This window comes from Mercenaria mercenaria, chromosome 13, assembly GCF_021730395.1.
Source record: "Mercenaria mercenaria strain notata chromosome 13, MADL_Memer_1, whole genome shotgun sequence".
In the NCBI taxonomy this organism is placed as follows: domain Eukaryota; kingdom Metazoa; phylum Mollusca; class Bivalvia; order Venerida; family Veneridae; genus Mercenaria; species Mercenaria mercenaria.
Window position 1 is genome coordinate 42,538,094 of NC_069373.1, and position 17,496 is coordinate 42,555,589.

General features: G+C 33.8%; 1 protein-coding gene and 1 long non-coding RNA gene across 2 annotated transcripts in view; both read left to right on the forward strand.

The window, feature by feature from the left end:
- Nucleotides 1–17,496, forward strand: part of LOC123530400 (fatty acid synthase-like) — a 315,596-nt gene that overhangs the window by 89,999 nt on the left and 208,101 nt on the right. The window lies entirely within an intron of this gene.
- Nucleotides 9,847–17,331, forward strand: LOC128547904 (uncharacterized). The gene is made up of 4 exons (XR_008366754.1): nt 9,847–9,956; nt 13,903–14,046; nt 14,687–14,853; nt 15,365–17,331. It is a non-coding gene; the product is annotated as an uncharacterized LOC128547904 (long non-coding RNA).

Genomic DNA, 17,496 nt, shown 5'->3' on the forward strand with positions numbered 1-17,496 from the left:
ATCGCGAATATACAATGTTTTAAGCTTCCTCAAATTGCTGAAAACGCGATCTGGTAATATTGTTATCAAGTTGTAACTTATATCCAGTAACTGAAGATTCCTTAATCTGTTGAAGGCATGGCGAGATATGGCTTTTATTTCACAACCTGACAAATTTAGAATTGACAAAACTATAAAATCTAGCACAGGTTGTTGTAAAACACTGTCCAGTCTGTTATTTAAACTAAGATCCAATTCTCTGGTAGTTTTTGGGATGTCATTCACATGCGACAAGTTTCCAGCTCTGCAATTTGCAGCCAAACCATTGCAGAAACACCCATAGGGGCATTCAAAATCACATAATAATTCGTCGTCACCATGCAAGCAGTGTCTGTAGCCGTCACACACCTGATCCAGTTGTATACACGTTTTACTTGAGGCGCATTTATACTGACCTTGGCAGTGTAACTTTGAATTTACTGAAAGGATACGACATATAATGTTACATATATGAATGTGTAATATATTTGTCTTAAAACATGTGATTATTTTGACCAGTTTAATATCATATTTCAGTTATGTACACATATTATTTTAGCCGATGTTATTTCGCTAATACGAATCGCTTCTTTCGTAATATTCTGAAGAAACAGAAAAAAGTAAACGGTTAATGGATAAATGACTTTATCCGTGTTGTCCTCAACAATATTGCCTGTAGATATCCGCCTAGTCTGGAGAAGTATATTGTTGACAGTTTCAATAAATATTATCGAAAATAAACCATCGCAAAACTATCCAATTTGCATCAAAACATAAGAGTCTACATACCTTTACATAAAGCACTGAAATATTCTGCTCCGATTGCAGTTAATATTTTCCATCTTCTGACACGTACTGGAATAACCTTCGGAACAAAGCTTTGATTATGATAATCAGTATTAAAGTCTTGCGTTAAAAGATAAAGCTTATAATCTCCTATTAAACCATGTAGATTGGAAAACATCTCATCAGCGACTTCTTTAGAGTTTAGACTGTTTTGTATGTATATCAGTCCTCGTGTTCCATTCTTTGAGAATTTGACAGACTTCACAAAGTCCTTAGACATAACCCTGTAATTGCATGACGGTAAGCGTGTTGTATCACCTCTCTGATCAATCTGTCTGTCTGTTACAAGTATCTGTGTACTGTCCATATCAAACAACTTCAATGGTTTTGATGCTTCAAAATTTAATATTCGGACAATATTAGTTGTTGTATAAAATTGTCTTGAAAATTGACGAATAAATAACTCATCTGCTGTTCCTTTTTCGTAAAGGATAAGTATCTCACTTTCTGACGAATCGCAGCCTGTCGAAGAAGAATCTTAACATTAAGATACTGGAAATATAAGAGGAAGGTCATAAAACTGTATTTAAAGATTTTTTAAGAAGAATTAAAAAAAATAACTAATGCATGTAGTTGGACATCACACTCTCTACCACCAAATTTAAAAGAAATACATTCAAATTGCATTTGAAATGTGGTATCAATCGGACACCAGTGGCCACTCTGACCCTTCTTGACATCGTAATCGGATACTTAGCCTACGTACTTAAAACTTGTCACAAATCCGTTTGTCAAATTCATAGCACCGTAGATCCTCCTTGACCAAGACCTTGAGGGTAGGACGATTCGTGATTATAATGAACACCTCAATGCTGAAATTGTTACTTTTGAATTTTTTTAACTCAGTAGGAATATGTGTCCAGAGTGTTAATCATTTGTTAAACATATTAGTCTTTACCGTGCAGATAACGGAAACTAAAGATAATCCGCAACAATGCTGTAACACAGGTTTTTGTAAGTTAGAACAGAATTGCAAAATTCATTACCACAAATATGAAAGTGCCAAAATATCATTTATCAAAGACCCATTTTATCTTTAAAGTGATCACTCACATTTAAGCAACATTTATAATGACAGTTTTACGTTTTGTAAAATTCTGTTTAATAAAAAGACCCATTTCAATGAGTTAGATCCTTCTTAGAAATGCATGTTTTACTGACTTTTATGAAATATTGTAATTTCACCATTATTTAAAGAAGAAAGTACCTATTAAGTACTTCTTATTAATTCAATGCCTAGTTTTACATTTGCCTTTCGATATCGGGATATTTGAACAATCCAAACAAAAAGGTTGTGAACTCACTTATTTCCGATCGATCTTGGTCTCGCAACTAGGATAGGCAAACGGAGGTAATTTAATTGAAAAAAACTTGCATATCTGATGAGCATATTTCAGCTAACATACAATTGTTAATGAAAATATCTAACAAAAATAATACTGTAATATATCTCTATAAAATAACGCTCATCATAACAATCATTTGTAGACCAAAATCTGATTAAGTAAAATATGTTTATAATATTGATGCTTATGCTAAAAACTCAATCTAAAGTTTTAGAATAACCTACATTATCAATGTAACTTGCATTAAGCTCTAAATTAACATGAATAAGTGTAAGTGTACATAATATCTGTTACTTGGCCAAAATAGGAATTACCACCTTTAATGATAGTGACGTTACAGATGAGGTCTAGCTCCAAAGACCGGAACTTGTGAGAAATATTTCTATATAGTTAAAAACATTTTAAGAAAATTCCTGGAAGGATAGAAAATAAGCACAGACTCTACTTGAGTGGCTCTGTTCATGAGAGGTGATGAAATTACAACAACCTCCCCCCGTAGCTCCGGTTAAGGCAGAACCTTATCACAAACAAACACTGATTTGGCTCCCAGATCCCAAAGGAGCAGTAAAACTTCATTCCGAACATGAGTAAAAATATACGATCCTGATCAAAAAGGTTCAATACTTGATAAACGCCGTATCATTGTTGTTAAATACAGACCGACAGACTGATTACTTCAGGGTTTTCCTAAATTGTTAATACCATTACCGCAATTTTGTTCATCGTGTCCTCCTTTACAATTTATATCTCCATCGCATACAAAACGTACCGGCAAACAGAAACTACCTGGACATTTCACACTGTCTTTTGGACAGATAAAGTTTTCTGAAAAAAAAAAAAAAAAAAAAAAAACACACAATAAAAACAAAACATTGTTAGATATGTTTATAGCCATCTTTTATTTAATCATAGACAGAGAGCGTTAGTACGCATCATTTTACGCACGTCTGACATTGTCAAATTCTGCTAACCATTGATGTTAATTTTTGTTTATAAATTATTTTATATCTGTAACGAAAGCTGGAAACTCAATGCTTTAGAATAATTTGATTGCGAAAATATACATGTGGCGATACTTAAGAATGTTTACTTAACGTAAATAATAAATAAGACTTATCGTAAGACTTGGAACGATATGATTTAGTGTAAACTGAATTTCAAAAGTAAATCTGCTTGGTTTATTGGTGATTTGAGCGTCAAAGTAATCAAACAAAAGTTTTATATCTCAACATGATCTTCCTGAAAAAAGGAGAGATAACTTCTAAATTTTAAAAGTATTGAAAATATCAAATGCTGCAAGATCTAACACCGTGATGTGTTATTAATTTATTTTTCTCTATGTCTTGCGTAACCTGCATATTTTGAATGCCATTTGAAAAGTCTCCCTTAGAGGTACTTCCATTAAGTAAAATAACAATGCACATGCATTTCACATATAAATACAATTTTTGAAATTATTTTTAAAGGTCTGAGCGTGTTGAAAAAACGTCTACATAAACATATTTTCTGATAACCACTTATAACTGGTTTATCACTTATCACAATTAATCTGTCGCCATTTGTCTATCGAACCTATCTAAGATCAAATCAGACGCACGTGCGCAGGTGCGAATCAAGGATTTGAATTGGGGCGTGAGCTTTTGGTGCTTTTACAATTTATTTATACGTGATATCTTAACAGACGATAAACGTGGCTGTTTTGCTTTGTTCAATCCATGTGGTATTAAGTATAGGTAAGAGGTTCTGATAACCGGGCAGAGCGTCTTACCTACTTACTGGCAAATTTGTGGGGGTAAAGAAATCTAACCTTCCTAATTAACCATGAAATTGTTGTTGTCAAACAAATTTGTGTCTTCAGAGGTAAGCTGAGTGTAAATTCCGTCATTTATTTTGTCTGTAATTTGGAGCCAAAACAGATGTGAATGTCTAGCAAAATGACGGACTGTTTTCAGTTTTTCTCGAAGAATTATGTTGAGCGAAGACTTAAGAGTCATTTGTTCTCCAGCTAGCTTTTGTAGTGAAATGTTTAGTTAGATATTTTCACACTTCATTATACAGTATGTCACCACAAATAAATGAGTCTGAGAAATAAATTACATTTATCACTTGATTGTGGTCTTATCATGACCTTTCCAATTAAACCTGTCGGTTAAAAATTACGAAATAAGAACCGGTTTCTTACCGAATTTTAGGGGATTTATGAAGAACGCACCATTAAGAAGTAGTTTGTCAATAATAACATTAAATGAAGACATACGAGCGAAGCGAGCTGATAAGTTCATGTTTTTAGCTTCCATCTGCATAGGAATATCCAGTCAACTGAACTATGAATATAGTACGTAAAGCAGAAATCGCCTATGGAGGGGGTGAAAGGGAGAAACGAGTCTCCGTCTCTTCATTTTTATTTATTTACTATTTATAAGATTGATTCACAAATTTAAAACCAAAGAAGGCGAGTGTAAATAATTTGTCGGACAGCAGCAGAGGTTATTTTTGACTTAGTCTTGAATCAGTCAATGATGTTAAGTAGAATTATCGTCACTGTTGGTCAAAATTCAGCAGATGTATAGAATTACTATATATACCACTAGTAATATAATGTCGTTAACCGCTTCTTATTTTTCTCATGTTTAGTCTAATGGCGAAAACAATATAATTAGGGCCTAGTTTGATCGCCTACTATTGTTTTGTTTACAAAGAAACAGGAAGTGTTTCTGCACATGCGCGTGACCGAACGTATTTATGACCTACAACTGAAGAGCGTAATGCCTCTGTTAGTTAAGGTGAAGTCGTCGTTGTACAAAATTCTGCGGCGTACGTAGAAACTATGGGGCCTCCGTGGCCTAGTGGTTAAAGTCGCTGACTTCAAATTACTTTCCCATCATCGATGTGGCTTCGAGTCTCACTCTGGGCGTTGAATTCTTCATATGAGAAAGCCATACAGTTGGCTTACGAAAGGCCGGTAGTTCTACCAACGTGCCCGCTCATGATGAAATAATGCACTGAAGGGCATCTAGGGTCTTCCTCAACCATCAAAACTGGAAAGTCGCCATATGAACTACAATTGTGTTGGTGCGACGTAAAACCCAACAAATGAATAAATTCTTTCTTATATGTTTGGCGACTAATAGGTCAAATATCAAATTACCAACAAGTGCTTTTCTTTGCATGTATTCATGTTTAGCGTCTTTTTCCACAATTGTCAGTAATATAAACAATGGTGTCTAATCGTAGCCGTCAGTACAATGTCCAATATTTAGTGATCTCATCCGAAACTGGGCTGACCAGTCCTAGACTGTTCCTCTAAATGCTGAGCGCAAAATGAGGATGCAAATTTTACCATTTTTATAGCCTTTGGTATGGCACGGCAAGGGAACGAACACACGAAGTTCCGCGCTAAAAGCAGGCGTTCTACCATTAAGCTATCTATGCGGTCGCATTACCATCCAGACACACTCCTCAACGGTCCGTGTGTTCCAGCAATTAAGAAGAATAACTTCAAAATGAAGCACTAAAAATTCTTTTATCCAAATTATCTTCGTCAACATTTTCAGCTAGTTGAACAATAGATAAAAGGAAACTAAACGGAGTTCGATAAAACAATAATAAACTATAGCTTCCAGAGTAGGTGATCATATTGGGCCTATATTGAACTTACTAAAATAAGGCAAGTGACAAGACATCCTTAGGATTATCATAATTAGTGAAATAAAGTTAAGGCTTTGATTATTTTGTAATGGACAAAAGTAGTGAAATAACGTTAAAGCATTTTCATTACCATAATTAGTCATTGACATAATCCTTTGACTGTCCTGGACTTACCATACAGTTGAACTGTATTAGACTTACCACAATTAGCCAAATGACTTCCATCTCGACATCCTAAAGGAAACCCTGCATTATCAACGTCATATATACATTTCTGTGTAACTGGAAAAATCTGCCCATTCTGAGCACAAGGAAGTTTGTCCTTATATAAGGCATTGTTGTCTGAAACCGAAATTTATAACCTAATAATACAGCTCTTTCGCAAGAACAAATCCTTCACTTTATGACACAAATGTACCTGCGGATATTTCCATTTTCATTAATTAAATACGACTACACGTACATATTTTTTTTATCGTTTTATCATATTATTATCATTATACCAGATTTATACAGCGCCCTTTTCATGATCAATTTCAAGTTCAAAGGCGCTTTACATAGTTCAAATGCAGCCTAACAGGGCGCATAATTCATCTTCTACTAGTACAGACACAGAGCGATCTGACCAAAGGGACAGAGTGAGACACAGCCCCCACGACAGAGAGATCAGAAATCAGATACAGGCTTGTCCGGCTAACTTAGCCTAGCTCGTTGCGAATAGACAGCCTGGTTCTTTAACGTGCCCAGTGTATAGCACTGATACACGCAAGGATTGCCTGGGTTCCTGACCAGTACACCTCTAGTTGGGTGGGAAACACTGAAAAGCGTTTCTGAAAATTCCCGAGTAGCTGCCGGGGATCGAACCCCCGACCTCAGGATTGGAAGGCCAGTGTGCAAACCACTGAGCTACCCGTCCATCACACGAGATTATTTATTTATTTATTTAGTTTTTCTGATCTTAAAACAATCTATAAGAAGAGCACGTCTTTTTCTTTCAAATTCCATGTACACATACCCCTCCATGCAAAATAATATTGTAGAATGTACAAGAAAATTAACAACAGTGCCTCTGAAAGCTTACAATGACCTCTGATGCAGAGAGCTGTGTGATATTGTACTGCAGGTGTTAGACGATACATTATATAATGATGCGTTCCATGTTATGGGTGGCATGAGAATGCGGGTGGGAACATTTCGATTACCATTTGATTTAAAACTGGTTATTCCCACCGAGATAAATCTCGTTTATTTTTCGTTTTTTTTTTTTTTTTATTTTTTTTTTTTTTGGCATTTAAACAATTACGCAAGCAACGACATTTCAGTTCAGTTAAGAAAACCTGTTTAAACGAAATTGTGAAAGAACTTTCAAAGATTGGTTCAGACCATGTTTAGTCAAAATCCATTAAATAGGTTATGAGGATGAGGGATTTTCAGATTAATGACGCAGTCAGACTGTTTTTCGTAAATCGTTCTTTCCAGTCAACAAGTATCGATTTGCATATTAATCATCATATTGTCATATAAAAATATATTTGAAGTGGTGTAAAATTTATGGAGTTCATTTAAAAATAAAAATCGATATTTACTTTAAAGTGACGCCAGAACAAAAAAGACTTACATGATGATGAAAGCTTTTTTTCTGTCGACCAAAAAAAAAAAAAAAAAAGAATAAAATCATTGGTTCACCGAGTTAATTTTCTCGCAATACAATATTACGTTATTCCTACACTTAAATCACAGTCTTATTCATCAGAGGTTTGACATTGATCTGAAATGAATAGCGGTATATGATACCGAGGGTTTTTATTTTAAGAAGTGGTCTTAAGAACCGTATAACTCAAGATTTCAATGCAAAATGTTTAACATATACAAATGCGAAAACTTTGCTTAAAATACTGATAATGTAATATTTGAAATGCGTTTTGAATATATTTTTCTATGTAATAATGGTTATTTTTTTATCTTTCGTTCTAGGCCTAAAATATTCTTTGTTTCCGGTATGTTAAAAAATGGGTAGATAGGTCGGAATTTTTTTGTTTTGGATTGTTTTTTATTAAGTGAGACTTTTCGGAAATTATTTTTATGTAAAAAATGAATACAAATAATGGGGTTATGCCTTTACAGCATCAGTAAGTTGATTTGTAAAATCACTGACCATGTTTAAAGCATAAAAAGTGCGGTTTTGCGACTTTTTATTAAAAAGTTGAAAACATAGAGAATAATAGGTTAGTGCCTAAGATGGAGAAAGTTTATCTGGCGAGGTGAAGGAGGTTATCGAAGGCGAACCCGATAACGTCCGGAGCCGAGCCAGATAAACTTTCTCCATCTTAGGCACTAACCTATTATTCTATTTATCTTGTCATTACTTCATTTTCCGATATTTGGCAATTTATTTTATAAAAATAAGCGTGCGACAACCGTTTTAATGACGTCATATTCGTAATGACGTCACTTATATAATGACGTCATCTCCGACACAGTAATATAGTCACAAATAGAAAAATCGCAATAACTTCTTCGTTTTTGAATAAAAACTTATTATTTGACCAATCATTTTCTTAGTTCGGACATTTCCAACACAGTTGTGATGGTTTCAATGCAAAATTTCTTATGACAACAATATCAATCATAAGGTCACATGATCAACTGACCGTATATCACTGGTCACGTGTCAACTGACGGTATATCAAGAAAGATATACGGCACCCTGATATCGGGTCGAAAATACTGCAAGTGACAGGATAGAATATTCTCCAATGCTATAAAACATTTAGGGTAGGTCGGGATACCGGAAAGAATCAATTTTTTTTACGCCTTATCAAAGACACGTCTTGCAGTTTCCTATATGTATATAGGCAAAAAATTTCATACGGACAGAGTTTCTTTAAACTTCGTGTACTGACTGAAAATCAAGTTTAAAAACGGAAATATATATTAGATATCATAGGTACTTGCGAGATAAATTATTTCAATATTATCAACGTGAGTTTACCGTTGAATAAAATCATTGCACTGTTATAAATGACTCTTTTGATTAAACTCTACTTCAAATTGTAAAAATTGTGTTTGTCTTTATCACGAGACATAAGTAATCGGGTGTAGATTTTGTCGCATCGCCATATATTAAATATAATCTAAACATTAAAATCGGAGTTCTACACTGAAATAATTTCAAGGTAATACTGTTTTAATGGCTATTTCTTTAAAGACAGGAGTGTCATTAGGGCCCTATGTCACTCATCTGAGTTTAGTTGCTTGCTTGAACATTTTTCAGAAGCAAACATTCTATGTGAGTAGGTCATGGTAAATATTATTCAATATTTCTAGTGCAATCTTTCAGAAATTTTACAGGAAGTCCAAATCTCTTTGCCGTAGAAAGTAGGTCAGTAGGTTATTGTTAAGAATAATAAAGATAAGTATTGAAATCTGTATCATAAGTTATGCACGTGATCCAAATTTAGATGCTGTACCTTCAAAAACAAGAATTTAGATCAGTAGGTTAGGTTATGACTATTCAAAATGAGTATTGAAATCTGTATGAAAATTATATACGTGGTCCAAAATTCTATGCTGTAACTTCAAAAACAAAAAAGTATGTCAAAAGGTCACGATGAATATCGAAACCTGTATTAAACATTAAACTTGTGGTGCAAATTTCTTTGGCATAGCTTCAAAAACAAATAATGAATTTTGAAAACGTTTTTCCTTATATGTGACGTCGTCTTTGAAAACCGGTCCAGATGCGGCATGACGTAATATCGAGAAACGACGTTTAAAATTGCGCCAAGTTTACGCGTGCAGGTTTTTTACACATGTTTTAATTAGTAAAAGTTTGACCGTTAAAGTACGACTGCTTGTTACATGATTGATGACAGCCTACTACAGAAAGAATATTTAGACATCAGACCTGTAAAAAAATAGTGGTATTACGCCTGAGGCAAAATATTTCGTTGAAAATCAGTTGTTTCCCCTTCGCAATGTTTCCGGTTTCGGATTTTAACAGTATAACAGGGAGGCATGTGAAGTTTACTTTTGTTTAACTACCTTTTGTTTAACGATGAAGGGATCTGAGACTTGTAATACTGTTTACTGATTTTGGTAAGTACCGTTTAAAAACAGTTGTTAATGAAGTTCTCTAATATATTTGAAACTTTCACTGAAATAAGTCGGGTTTTTTTACCCGGAAGTGAATCCAAAACTACGGTGGTATGTTTAGGACATATGCTTTTTTTTTAAGATTAAATTATCTCGTGCGCACGACATCTTATCTTGAGCGATCAACATCTTATCTCGTGCGCACGACATCTTATTTCGAGCGATCAACATATTATCTCGTGCGCACAACATCTTATCTTGAGCGATCAACATCTTATCTCGAGCGATCAACATAATATCTTGAGTGATCAATATCTTATCTAGAGCGATCAACATATTATCTTGAGCGATCAACATCTTATCTCGTGCGCACGACATGTTATCTCGAGCGATCAACATATCGTCTTGAGCGACCAACATATTATCTTGAGCGATCAACATATTATCTCGAGCGATCAACATATTATCTTGAGCGATCAACATATTATCTTGTGCGATCAACAGCTTATTTCGTGCGCTCGACATCTTATCTCGAGCGATCAACATCTTAACTCGAGCGGCCAATATATTATCTTGAGCGATCAACATATTATCTTGAGCGATCAACATCTTATCTTGAACGATCAACATATTATCTTGAGCGATCAACATATTATCTCGAGCGATCAACATATTATCTTGAGCGATCAACATATTATCTTGAGCGATCAACATCTTATATCGAGCGATTAACATATTATCTTGAGCGATCAACATATTATCTTGAGCGATCAACATCTTATCTTGAGCGATCAACATCTTATATCGAGCGATCAACATATTATCTCGAGCGATCAACATATTATCTCGAGCGATCAACATATTATCTTGAGCGATCAACATATTATCTTGAGCGATCAACATCTTATATCGAGCGATTAACATATTATCTTGAGCGATCAACATATTATCTTGAGCGATCAACATCTTATCTTGAGCGATCAACATCTTATCTCGAGCGATCAACATCTTATCTTGAACGATCAACATCTTATCTTGAGCGATCAACATATTATCTCGAGCGATCAACATATTATCTTGAGCGATCAACATATTATCTTGAGCGATCAACATCTTATATCGAGCGATTAACATATTATCTTGAGCGATCAACATATTATCTTGAGCGATCAACATCTTATCTTGAGCGATCAATATCTTATCTCGAGCGATCAACATCTTATTTTGTGCGCACGACATCTTATCTTGAGCGATCAACATCTTATCTCGAGCGATCAACATATTATCTTGAGCGATCAACATCTTATCTCGAGCGATCAACATATTTTGTTGAGCGATCAACATCTTATCTCGAGCGATCAACATATTATCTTGAGCGATCAACATCTTATCTTGTGCGATTAACATCTTATTTCGTGCGCACGACATCTTATTTATATATATTAAGGCCCTTTGTGGGTGCATTTAGGTCATCAGTAAAACATACGGACAAGTTGTTCGCTATTCCGCTGGTATTTAAACTTCCCACAAGTACATGTACAAGTTTATCACATCAATTGGGAGAGCAATGCATATAACTGGTCATCCTATCTTCAAAATCAAATGAACATAACCAATGATGCATACTGCATGTTAGAACAGCAACAAATTTCCACACTTCTTACTTCCGACTTTTTGACTTCTTACTTCCCTCTTCTAACTTCCGTACTTCTGACTTCTAACTTCCGCACTTCTGACTTCTAACTTCCGCACTTCTGACTTCTAACTTTCTGCCTTTCGACTTCTGATTTCCAACTTCAACACTTCTTACTTCCGACTTCTTGACATCTTACTTCCGTCTTCTAACTATTGCACTTCTGACTTCTAACTTCCACACTTCTGACTTCTAACTTCCTGACTTCCGACTTTCAACTTCCGCACTTCTGACTGCCAACTTTCCTTTTTTGGAAGTCGGAAGTAAGAAGTGTGAAAGTCGGAAGTATGAAGTTGGAAGTCAGAAGTGCGGAAGTTAGAAGTCAAAAGTGCAAAAGTTAGAAGAAGGAAGTAAGAAGTCGGAAGTAAGAAGTGTGGAAGTTGGAAGTCGAAAGTCGGGAAGTTGGAAGTCAGAACTGCGGAAGTTAGAAGTCAGAAGTGTGGAAGTTAGAAGTAGGAAGCAGGAAGTCAAGAAGTTGGAAGTGAGAAGTGCAAAAGTTAGAAGTCAGAAGTGGGAAGTACGGAAATCAATTGTCCCTCCAGGGCTTCCATAGCGAAGCCTACATACTATTTTTTTTTGTCAAGGACTTAAATTTATTTCTTTGCATCATCACTGATTTTTTGCTGCCTTTTTTTATCAGTTTCCGTATTTAAATGTCTAACCCTGCAAACATGTGAAACGGTTATAAGTATAATCTAAATAAAAACAAAAACTGTGGCAGCCGTATGTTTTTACTAATGATCTGAATTCACACAAAGGTCCTTAATAGATATTGATAAGATGACCGAGAAAAGATGTTGATCGCTCAAGATAATATGTTGATCGCTCAAGATAATATGTTGATCGCTCGAGATAAGATGTTGATCGCTCGAGATAATATGTTGATCGCTCAAGATAATATGTTGATCGCTCGAGATAAGATGTTGATCGCTCAAGATAAGATGTCGTGCGCACGAGATAAGATGTTGATCGCTCAAGATAAGATGTCGTGCGCACGAGATAAGATGTTGATCGCTCAAGATATTATGTTGATCGCTCAAGATAAGATGTTGATCGCTCAAGATAATATGTTGATCGTTCGAAATAAGATGTTGATCGCTCAAGATAAGATGTCGTGCGCACGAGATAATATGTTGATCGCTCAAAATAATTTAATCCTAAAAAAATAATTGCATGTCCTAAACATACCACCGTACAAAACATACCGAGGGAAATTTATGAAATTTATCTTGTGGCCACTTAACACAGATGATTTCACTATGCCTGTGTATTTAATATAAAATGGCCAGTTGGGTTATCACAAAGATTATTGAAGGTAGGCAGCTTCTTACTCGAGTTGACCAGGATTCATCAAATTAGTTCATTGTCCATAGTAAGCATTATTATGGAAAATACAATATACATGTAGCAATGATAATTAATGAATTTGATGCAGACTTATAGATGCCTGCCTGTGTCACATCATTTCTCAAAAAGTCCCCTCTCAAGTAGTAGCCAAGGTATTTTAAAAGGAAATATGCAGATGTCCGGTAACCGGACGCCTACCCTGCATTCTAGCTGTCCGGCAACAATACGACTAGCCTCTCCGCGAATGTTTTTCTAGCTGTTCGGCGATCTTTTTATATATGAATACTGTAAGGAAATAAATTTATTGTATCATTTTTGGCATATGTTTGAATATTCACCTGCAAAGCATATACAATATTTTAAAATTGATTACCGGACACCTAGAAAACCCCTATAGGATAGAAATTTGGATAGGCTAGGCGTCCTGTTACCGGTGGGCTAGAACACCGGCTAGGTTTCTGGTTACCGGATGTCTAGACACTTCCATTTATAAAATGGTAACTGTTTTTGCTGTGGGTCTCATAAGTCATGTTATTTCTGTCTGGTGACTACTCTCTTTTTCTATTATTGTTGATTCAGAATGTTTTGTAACATTATTTCTGTCTGGTGACTACTCTCTTTTTCTATTATTGTTGATTCAGAATGTTTTGTAACAGGATGATTTTTGTTTTGGATAGTGGGAATATATGCCATATAATGAAAATCTTTTTAATTTTGAAACTTTTGAGCCTTCCTGTGCGTAAAACAATTTATGATCCTGTAAAAAATAGATTCATAGTATAATAACTTTTATAGTATTTTGCGGTCATTAAGTTAATGAAACCTTTCACAATCACATTATTAATTTAGTATTTATGAAGTTTTTGATTTTAGTGATGTTTACAGTACATGTAATATATGTTCTTTCAGATGATATTCCTTGTTCCTTTGATGGTTCATTCCACTACTAGTATACAGCTGGTTCATATACCCTACAACAGCCAGGAAATTGGTCTGTTTACTTTAAGATCCCAAGAAAATGTAACATATTTTGGATGTGCTTTGAGGAATCAGGTAAGTAACATGCAGCTAATGGCTCTTATTAAAATTTTAATGCAATATATTATTTATTTATACCTCTGTCTAGGTTTTGTTGGGGTCAATTCAAAATAAGTCTACTTCTACACTAATGATTTGTACAATGTATGTACTATGACTGTTAAATGGCTTAAACGGACAAAACTGGCATTACTGAAATTTAATTTCAACAATCTGGTTTTGAGGAGGATCAGTTGGTGTAGTCTTCATTACATTGGCTATTAGCCTGAGAAAAGTCTGTGGCACTCAATAAGTACATGGATGATTTGAATGCTTAACACAACATGTACATGTGTATAAGTTGATATCTCATTCACTTGTAGAATATAGTTCTAAATAATAGGAATTTTAATTAAGTATTCAAAGTAAATCAACTAATTGTAATTTAGTTTAATTGTAATGTGATTATTTTCAAATTCAATTAACCCATTCTTGACTTGGTGCGTGGCATTCCCTGTTTGATATTTTTCTTTGTTTTTAGACATTGTGATGTGATTGAATTTTTTTACCAGTTTTATTGCACCAAGAATATAGACTAGAATGAAGACTGTAAAGGTTCCTGAGATACATGAAGATAACAGATACTTTTACCAAAGACTTTTAAATCTTTTTTCAGGAAAGCAAGTGTTTCCTCTTGTTTATGAAGCAACTCAGTTGGTTAAGGGCAGACAACTTGTGAGCATGATACATCACTACCTGTATTGGTATTCCATTTTGACAACGTTGCTAGCTAGAATAGAAATAACATCTTGCTGTGGTACAGTCTGTGGAGACTTTTACTAGGTAACAACCATTTTTGATAGCTGTTAAAACAGTGTATACTTTTAACCCTTAGGCTGCATGAGGCAGCTATGTCTGTCTTTGCAACCAGTGCAGATCAAGATCAACCTGCACATCTGTGCAGTCTGATCATGATCTGCAGTGTTTGATACTTTGCAAATTTTCTATGAGAACCCCCTATCAGGTTTAAATGGTACTGTCTCTATTTAAAGATGGAGTAGTCAATTTTACAAATTTAGCAGGTTAAGGGTTAACCCAATAAAAGCAAAAAATGTTTTTAAGAACATCCTATTTGCAGTAATCAAAATCTACAAACGAAGTACATTTTATATACTGACAGCATGCTGTTGTCGGTCTGTTTATATTTTAGAGCATTGGTTGTAAGAAATTAAAGAATCATCTATTATCAAATAGTGATAACTCTGCTTTTATTTAATAAAGAGACTCCTAGGTTAATTATTTAAAATAATATGGTTAATTATTTAAAATAATATGTTTTACTTATTTGTTACAGGATATCACAGATCAATTGAATATTCAACAATGATCACAGACCATGCAAAGTTTGAATCTGACTTGCACTTTTGAATTTAGAAGAATCTGTGGAGGAGGGTGAATGCTGAGACTTTTAATAATACATGATATTGCTGACACAGTGTGTCAGTCATCAAAGAAAGGCCATAACACCGCACAGTTGGTCAACAATGATTTAAATTCTGTCACATTCTACCAGTGGAGAAATATCTTATCACAATAGTTTAAACTTTTGAAGAAGATAACCAAGTATTACCACTTTATCATGTCTGCAGAAACATCTGGATTGTTAGTGTTAAAAGTGACAGTCCAGTTAACTTACTAAAATCTACTCCCCCTTGCCAAACGAATATTATTGACATGGAATGACACAAGCCTGACAATGGTACCTGTATGAACTCATAAGAGAATAGTGTTTGTCTGAAAAGTCAAAGGATTCTGTTTGTCCGAAACCACTTCAACTGAAAACTGAAATTGTGATTGGCGAGGATTTTTCTGAGAACTGAAAGAGGAAGTGAATGTAAAAGATAGAAATTGTTGTTGAATTCAAACGTTTTAATACACAACACTTTAGCCTGTTTTGCTGTTCATATAGATGTGTTTAGCTGTTAAGGTTAAACATCAAGTAAAGGCTGTAGTTTCAGTTACCTACATTAAAGTATTGGCTGGAAATAGATATTTACTTTTCATCAGAGTTTGTAGCAGTATAACCTTCATCAAAAGTTAAGCTGTTGTGTTAATTATTAAAGTATTTTTAGAAAAAGGAATTTAGTATGTATGTTGCCATGGTAACATATTTCAAATTATATTTTATTGAAATTATGGATTTGTATTTCAATAAGGGATCTACAGTATATAATGTAATGGTAAAAGAATGTTCACTTTTTTGTATTGTCAGTTATAATTAACTAGCCAGTGAAAAAAACAGATTATGAGGAAAGGAGTGACTGAAATGTTTATTCTTACATAACTACTTTTGTTACAGAACATGGCTATTTTAAAGTTTTTATGTGAAAATTTCAGATTTCTTTTCTGAATATTTATACTTTCAAATATTTAACTTATTAGAAATACTTTTTTTAAAATAAGCTCTTGCTTTTAGGTATTATTGTAGGAAAAGGGAATTTAAAACATATGTCGCCATAGTAACACAATTTTCCTAGAAAATATGGAAAATTTTTAATTAGCTGTACTTTCTGGTATTCTACTTTAAAATAAGCATAAACAATAAAAAAATCAATAGTAATATATGTTTCATTTATTTCAAAATAATTACCAGCAGGTAAAAGGCAAGTTATGAAAAAACAATGACAGAAATGTCTTATTCTTATAGTTATTACTCATGTTACAATCACTGTCATAAAACAAAACATTTTAATTTTTTAACATGAAATTTTGAGATAATATTTTTTAATACATACCACTTTATAATATTCAAGTTATCTGAAACACTTTTCCAAATTTAGCTCTTTTTTAAAGTACTATTGTAGAAAACAGAAGCAAATGCATATGTTGCCATGGTAACATAATTTAATAATGCTTTTATAGAAAATGTGAAGGTCTTTAGCCAGCTAGATCTTTGCACTTTAAGTGAATATCTAAATATTCTTTGTAAAAAAAGATTCATTTATTCAAAAATAGCCAGTGATTACCAATAAGTGAAAACGCAAACTGAAGAAACAACGACTGAAATAGTTTATTATTGTGGTTATTACCCGTGTTACGAGATCTGTCATAAAACCAAACATTTTATATCTTTTCACATATAATTTTAAAATTTTACTTTCGAATAAATATACTTCATTATATTCAACTTACAAGAAACATTATTTTAAATTAAGCTTTTATTTTAAGTACTATTGTAGAAAAAGCAATTTATTGCATATGTTGCCATGGTAACGCAATTTGAATAATGCTTTCATGGAAAATATGAAATATTTAAATTAGCTGTATTTTTCTGTTTTAAGAAAGCATTACAAAAATAAAATTTCATAGTAATAGAAGGTTCTTGTTTTTCCAAAGTAGTCATTTATTATCAGCATGTAAAATACAAGTTATGAAGAAACAATGACAAATCTATCTTATTCTTATGGTTATTACCCATGTTACAAA